Source organism: Arachis duranensis, chromosome 3 (genome assembly GCF_000817695.3).
Source record: "Arachis duranensis cultivar V14167 chromosome 3, aradu.V14167.gnm2.J7QH, whole genome shotgun sequence".
In the NCBI taxonomy this organism is placed as follows: domain Eukaryota; kingdom Viridiplantae; phylum Streptophyta; class Magnoliopsida; order Fabales; family Fabaceae; genus Arachis; species Arachis duranensis.
In genome coordinates this window covers 97839159-97847372 of record NC_029774.3, presented here as the reverse complement: position 1 = coordinate 97847372, position 8214 = coordinate 97839159, and the positions used below count along the sequence as shown (strand labels likewise).

The following is an 8214-nucleotide window of genomic DNA, read 5'->3' as shown; positions in this document are numbered from 1 at the left end:
GTTATAACTTGGAGTTCAACTCCAAGAAAAGCCTCAGCTCGTGGATAGATCAAGCTCAGCCCAAGCATACACCAAGTGGGCCCCGGAAGTGGATTTATGCATCAATTACTTACTCATGTAAACCCTAGGAGCTAGTTTATTATAAATAGAACATTTAACTATTGTATTAGATATCTTTTGACAGTTTAATCTCTTGACTATTTGGTCACTTGATCATGGAGAGGGCTGGCCATTCGGCCATGCCTGAACCTTTTACTTATGTATTTTCAACAGTGGAGTTTCTGCACACCATAGATTAAGGGTGTGGAGCTCTGCTGTACCTCAAGTTTTAATACAATTATTATTACTTTCTATTCAATTCTCTTCTATTCCTATTCCAAGATATACGCTACACTTAACTTTGATGAATGTGATGATCCGTGACACTCATCATCATTCTCACCTATGAACGCGCGTGACTGACAACCACTTCCGTTCTACCTTAGGCCGGGCGCATATCTCTTAGATTCCCCAACAGAATCTTCGTGGTATAAGCTAGATAGATGGCGGCATTCATGAGGATCTGGAAGGTCTAAACCTTGTCTGTGGTATTCCGAGTAGGATTCTGGGATTGAATGACAGTGACGAGCTTCAAACTCCTGAAGGCTGGGCGTGATGACAAGCGCAAAAGAATCAAGGGATTCTATTCCAACCTGATTGAGAACCGACAGATGATTAGCCGTGCTGTGACAGAGCATAGGAACGTTTTCACTGAGAGGATGGGATGTAACCATTGACAACGGTGATGCCCTACATACAGCTTGCCATGGAAAGGAGTAGGAAGGATTGGATGACTGTAATAGGAAAGTAGAGATTCAAGAGGAGCACAGCATCTCCATACACTTATCTGAAATTCCCACTATTAATTTACATAAGTATTTCTATCCCTTTTATTTTCTTTTTACTATTAATTTTCGAAACCCAAAACTATTTAATCTGCCTAACTGAGATTTACAAGATGACCATAGCTTGCTTCATACCAACAATCTCTGTGGGATCGACCCTTACTCACGTAAGGTATTACTTGGATGACCCAGTACACACTACAAGAAAAACACCCATTCAGGTACACTTGAAAAGTGTAGCCAAAAGTGAAAAAAAATGATGCCTTAGGCTACGGCTACACTTTTTGGGCTACGGCTACGCTTTTTGGGGTGATTCCTATTCAGCCGTTGCCTATTCTCAAAGGCTACGCTTTTCTGCACCAAGGGCTACGCTTTTGGTTTTTGGGAATAGGCTACGCTTTTCAAGTGATGCTGTCCATGACCAAAGACTATGCTTTTCAGCTTTCGTTCTTCCAGAATAGGCTACGCTTTTCAACGCTACTACATCACTTGTAAAGCGTAACCACATTGTATACGATAGCTACTTTTTATAAACGTAGCCTTAGGTCCCTCTTTTTTTTTCTGTATACTATAGCTACTGTATATTAGTGTAGCCTTAGGTATCATTTTTTTTTCTGTATACTATAGCTACTGTATATAAGTGTAGCCTTAGGTCTCTTTTTTTTTTGTATACTATAGCTACTGTACATATAAGTGTAGCCTTAGGTCTTTTTTTCTATATATATATATAATTATCTAATAATTATTAATACAACATAATAGTTAATATGATTACATGTATAATAATTCTGCATTTTTATTTAAATGAGTTGAATATTACAAAATAAAAATAAATACATAATTATACTAAATAATTTCTATATATAATAAAAATTATCTCTAACCAAAATATATTTATAATATTGATCTAAAAGTACTAGAATGAAGTTAATTAACTGTAAAAATTCATACATCTCAAACTAAAGTAAGCATAGCCATATCAAAACCATAATATCACTTAGCCAATAAAAGTATTTTCTAATAAAAATCATTAGTCAACCATACATGTAAAGATTCTAAATAGCACTCTATCTTAGCCAATAAACCACAATAATAGTCAGTTTAATCTTCATTGTTACCCTGCATAATTATATAGAAAAGTAGTTAAAAAAATATTCATAATGACATTCGTAATTATAAATATTAAATGGAACACATAGTCATAGTAAACCAAGAAAGCATATACTAAAAAAAATAACATGGTCACGGCAGAAGAGGTGAATTCAAGGAATTATGTATTATCTTGTTTCATTCAAACCATGAAAATCTACTGGTGTTTCTTTCTTCCATTTCCTCTAACACAATCATGATATGTCCCTATAGCATTTTTCATGCACTAATTAACCAGACTTTCACACTTAAATTAGATATAGGGATAAATTCATATGTACCAAGTGCACAAAATCAAAAATACAACCACCAGAATTACACAAACAAATTTCAGCCATAGCAATACAACTTCAGTGTTAATAAAGCCAACAAATAAAAAACTATGGAACAAGGAATAGATAAGGACATACCACATCCAAGTTGGGAAAATGTGTTGATCCATGGCCGCTATTCGCATCAATAGGAGACTGTTGGGCGTCTTGTAATAAAGCTTCTAGTTCTTCTGGCCTCATTCCAGGTTCCGATTGCTGCAGTAATAACTTGATCATATTTCGCAACCCATGAATCTCTTCGTCTTGTATTTGCTGTTTGGCCTCTTGTTTTTGCTGTTGGGCCTCCATGTGTCCAAGTTTATTCATCAGACTGGACACTTCCTCTTTGTGCTGATTTTTAATTTCATTAATTTCAGCATGTTTTTTTAAATCAGTCTTTGTCACAGATCTTCCATACAACCTAACCCGACCTGGTTGTTCTTTCCCGAATAAGGCCTCAAATGCTTCCTCTTCTGTTTCACCAGCAGCTTGGCGGTGTTGGAAGTCTTCCTGCATAGAAGAAACATTTAAAATTGAGTTAGTTACCGTATCCTAAATTTGAAATGTAATTATGAATGATTTAATGAACTCTTACAACAGCAGTTTGTGTTTCCTCATCCACTTCTTTCCCCTTCCGACTTGTTCGGGTAGCAATGAACATCTCAAACCTTTTTGGTTCCTCCTTTGTTTCCTTTGTTGCTCGCTGCAAAACAAGATCATACTTTGATTTCTTCCTTCAATTTATGCAAATATAAATTCTAATAAATATAAATCTACTATTTACCATAGCCACTCGTACTCTTCCGAAATTGATAGGCCCCATGCGATGTGGAAACTTCACATTTTCCTTGTGTTGCTTGTTTCTTTGACTTATTGACTGGAAGTGAATAAAAAGTTAGCATACAGTTACTATAACGTGCATCATAATGAGTTAGAAAAATCTATTAGCAAGGCTGCATTATTAAGCCAAAGCACTGAACAATACCCAAAAGCAAGCATAAAAGATCTATTTATAATACATTGGAAAAGGCAATTACAAAAGGTATTTTAGTATTCCATTTTAGTATTCCAATTGCAAAAGGCAATGACATCTCATCTCGTGTAAAATATGCTTACCCAAACCCCTCATCATTCAATCAATTAATTCCAGTGACCTATAAGTCCATCCAGTAAAAACAAAATTCAGATGTGGTTTTCATGAGAAAATTTATTACTCAAATTAAATAAAAAAATAACTTGACAGAAAGTGTTATATCAACAACAACTATGGATAATTCAACCACAACTATTTACAGAAGCAACCAAAACCTATGGATAATTCAATTTTTCCAAGTAGTCCACACCACAATTAGTGTTATATAAGTTGCATCCTATGCAGGACTGTTTCCAGATTGAAGGCTTAAAGAATCAGGGTTGAGTTTCTCGATTCGAGTTTAGCCAAGCTTCATGAATTTAGCACAATCATCATTTAGCAAGAATTAAATTGATATAATCAAACAGATTTGGGACCCAGCAGTAGCAGCAATTAAATCATTCAACAGATAACGGCAATCTAATTAAGTAAAAATACAAAATATTATTGTGTAAAACTATTTTAATCATGGTTATTATTATTATGAATTATAAATTTTAATCATGCTTACCCAAAAATAAATCTCGGTGATTTCCCATCATCATGATTCATGAATGATGAAAGTAATACCCTTGTGTCCTTTTTTTTTGTATTCTATTGGTTCTTTATTGGGCTAAAACTTGGATCTAGTAATAAACTTAGCCCATATTTAGATTGGGCAACTTCTAGCCTATTAAAAAAGTTTCTGAATGGCCAACTATTGTACCAAAAATAAAGGTTTTGAAAAATGCATACCAAAAACAGGTGCTTAACCAAAAAAAAGTGATTTTAATTTGTCTTATTTTGTGGAATATTTCTCAAAGGTCATAATAAACTGACTTCTATGAAGCTTCACCCCTTAGCACAACAATAAGGTCAATAATAAGTTAACAACATTTAAAGATTTAATGTAATGTAATGTGTGTCTATAATTACTCATTTCACATGGTGCCAAAACTATATTTTATCAGACATACAGTCAAAGTATAGCTGCAAACAGAGCTCGGTTTGTTCCTAGATATGCGAGCTTGCATTTGCACAAAGCAGAATTCATACAAACCTTATGGTTACAAGTGGAACCTGTCAACCACAATACTCATGCTTCTTAGAGAGCTTGCAGAAAACTGAATTTAAATGCTTAAACTCATTAAACAAAGAATTAAAAATTAAGAATTAAGAAAAAAATGCAGTGGCAGAGACAAACAGAACAATGGATAAGTATTGAAAGTGTTTGGGTTTGAGTCATACACAATTACCCATATACCTAGTTTCTTATTATGCCTAACTCAAACTTGAATTTTTGAGCATCACGTCAATGATCAATTCAATCATGCATAGTATGGTATCTAACTAAAGATGATCAATTCGATCTATGATTTGTTTGCTTATTATGCCTTAACTTTGTAAACTAACTACCAGAGTTGGCCTTGGATTATTGATATCCTAGCACGTTATATAAAGTTATTAAATCTTTTTTATTTTATTTTTTCAAAAACAAAAATCTGTAATAATGAAATGAGAGGTCTAATCACATCAAAATCTGGAAAGGCTCCCAATAATTGATGAAGAAAGGGGCTCCATGACTTCCTAACGCTAGAAATGACCCCTGCCATTGGATCAAGAAAAAAAATAAAAAAAGAAAAATGGCCATCATTCACCCCATAACATGCTCAGTCGTATCCATAGGGTTAATTATTAAAAATTACATTATCATAAATATAGTATTAGTATTCAAATTTGAAAGGCTGGTGAGAAGTTTGTATATTTTGGAGAGTAATAACTAATAGGGGAAGGGTAATTATTGGGTCAAAAGGGACTTTTTTGCAGAGTTAATTGTGATAGATATGTCAGTTAACTACATCAATTGTTGCTTCATACTGAAAACAAATTAAAATGGTAAAGTGGTTGCACTTTGAATCAAGTATTGAGTCAGAAAGACTTTAGCCAAAACAAGCAAAAAGAATAAATAAAAGCACTCCTCAGAATCCTGACAATAATTGATTAACATATAGTCACATATAAAGAGAGAAGGAGGTAACTTCAATACTTCATCCTAATCCTTTTTACAAAACCCAAAGTATAACTAATCCATTACAAGCACCAAGCTCATTTGTATTAGGGCAAAACAAAAATTTAGGGAAAAACAAAAACCATTCTTATTGCTTAGTTAGCAATAAAACGAATTTTGAAAGGATAAGGACCATGCAGATAATTCAGAGACAGTGCTACTCTTTCATCAAATGAAGATGCAAAACGAATTTTGAAAGATATGTCGTCTGCAGAGCAAAGTGATCTATTTGCTATTGTTACATTTAAACGTGAATTTTGTTTAGAGTCGGCACCCACCAGGAAAGCAATATGATACAATTCATTGGTGAGTTGCTGCCAACTTATTCATTGAGAAAACAGAAACGGAAGCTAAAAACAGAGAAGGAGAAGCCAACTTATTCATTGAGAAATCACAGAAACAAAAACTTATTAACGCTGCATTTGGATTCAGTCTCAGAAATAAACCCTAAAATACCACACATCTTCATCAACAACAGCATGCATGTTATCAAATTACAGTTCACAAATCCATATTTCACAGATTAAAACCCCCAAATTAAAACCCCTAAAATAGGAACCCTAAGCCTCTGATCAATTTCAGAAGCAAATAGAAATCAATACATACCTATCCAATGATGTGAGCACAGCGAAGATGAGAAGCACGCAGATGACGATGGCGAGAGCGGCGCAGCGACGATGGTGAGAGCGGCTCAGCGACGATGGTAAGGGTGGCACAACGATGATCAGTGCAAGCGATGCTGAGGAATGTCAGTCAGTAGTGGGGAGTGAGGGGTGAGTGGGGAGTGGGAGGCGACGACAGTCAATGGCGAGAGTTACATGGTTTCTTCTTGTAGGGCAACGATGGCGAGGGCTTCTACTGCGCGATGAAGGTGATGAGTGAGCTTTCAGTAAAAAGTGAGACTGAGGGTTTACAAAAGGGGGACGCGATGAAGGTGATGAAGGTGATGAGTGAGCTTTCAGCAAATAGTGAGACTGAGGGTTTACGAAAGGGGGACGCGATGAAGGTGATTGAGTGACATTTGGAGGGAATTGAATAACAAAAATTTTACTAAGTGTGATGAGTTTGCTTTCAGGAAAAAGAGGAAAAATTTTCACTAAGTGTCAAATTTTTTATTCTAGATACATTAGGCATCGCTTTTAAAATGTACTCAAAATTTAACAAATAGGCTACCCTCTAAAAGCGTTTCCTTTGATACAAAAAGTGAACCCATAAATATTAATCTAAGGCTACGCTTTATAAGTGATTTCTATAATACCTAAGGCTACACTTTTTAAATGATGTCACAATTGTGTATCCTTTTCTCTCACAAAAAGGCAACACGGAGAAAAGCGTAGCCTATTCATAGAATAGGCTACGCTTTTCAAATGTAGCTTAAAAAAAGTGTGGCTGAATGGGTATTTTTCTTGTAGTGACACTTGCTAGTTAAGTTGAACGGAGTTGTGAACTATGGTATTGGCATCATGTTTTTGGCGCCATTACCAGGGAATGAAAAGCAATGAATTTTGTAAAATGGAATAACAATTGAATCACAATTTCGTCCACCAACTCACATAAAGGAATCTCTATACTGAGACATAGAGGATTCTTCTTCTTTTCTATTCTCTTCTTTTTCATATGAGCAGGAGCAAGGACAAGGACATTCTTGTTGAAGCAGATCCTGAACCTGAAAGGACTCTGAAGAAGAAGCTAAGAGAAGCTAAAGCACAACAATCCAGAGAAAACTTTACAGAGAATCTCGAAAAAGAAGTAGACATGGCCGAACCCAACAACAATGCAAGGAGGATGCTTGGTGATTATACTACACCTACTTCTAATTTTTATGGAAGAAGCATCTCAATCCCTGCCATTGGAGCAAACAATTTTGAGCTGAAGCCTCAACTAATTGCTCTAATGCAACAGAACTGCAAGTTCTATGGACTTCCATCAGAAGATCCCTATCAGTTTTTAATTGAATTCTTGCAGATCTGTGATACTGTTAAGACTAATGGAGTAGATCCTGAAGTCTACAGGCTCATGCTTTTCCCCTTTGCTGTAAGAGACAGAGCTAGAATATGGTTGGACCCACAACCTAAAGATAGCCTGGACTCTTGGGATAAGCTGGTCACGGCCTTCTTGGCCAAGTTTTTTCCTCCTCAAAAGCTGAGCAAGCTTAGAGTGGATGTTCAGACCTTCAGGCAAAAAGATGGTGAATCCCTCTATGAAGCTTGGGAAAGATACAAGCATTTGACCAAAAAGTGTCCTTTTGGCATGCTTTCAGAGTGGACCAATTTAGATATATTCTATGATGGTCTATCTGAGCTTTCTATGATGTCACTGGACCATTCTGTAGGTGGATCCATTCACCTAAAGAAAATGCCTGTAGAAGCTCAACAACTCATTGACATGGTTGCAAATAACCAATTCATGTACACCTCTGAGAGGAATCCTGTCAGTAATGAGACGCCTCAGAAAAAGGGAGTTCTTGAAATTGATACTCTGAATGCCATATTGGCTCAGAACAAAATGTTGACTCAGTAAGTTAACATGATTTTTCAGAGTCTGAATGGATGGCAAAATGCATCCAACAGTACTAAAGAGGCATCTTCTGAAGAAGAAGCTTATAATCATGAGAACCCTGCAATGGCAGAGGTGAATTTCATGGGTGAACCCTATGGAAACACTTATAATTCCTCATGGAGAAATCATCCA

General features: G+C 35.7%; 1 non-coding gene across 1 annotated transcript; it reads right to left on the bottom strand.

Moving 5' to 3' along the window:
* Nucleotides 1-7671: 7671 nt before the first annotated feature.
* LOC127745997 (small nucleolar RNA R71) lies at nt 7672-7775 on the bottom strand. Its single transcript, XR_008007618.1, has one exon. It is a non-coding gene; the product is annotated as a small nucleolar RNA R71 (small nucleolar RNA).
* Nucleotides 7776-8214: the final 439 nt, after the last annotated feature.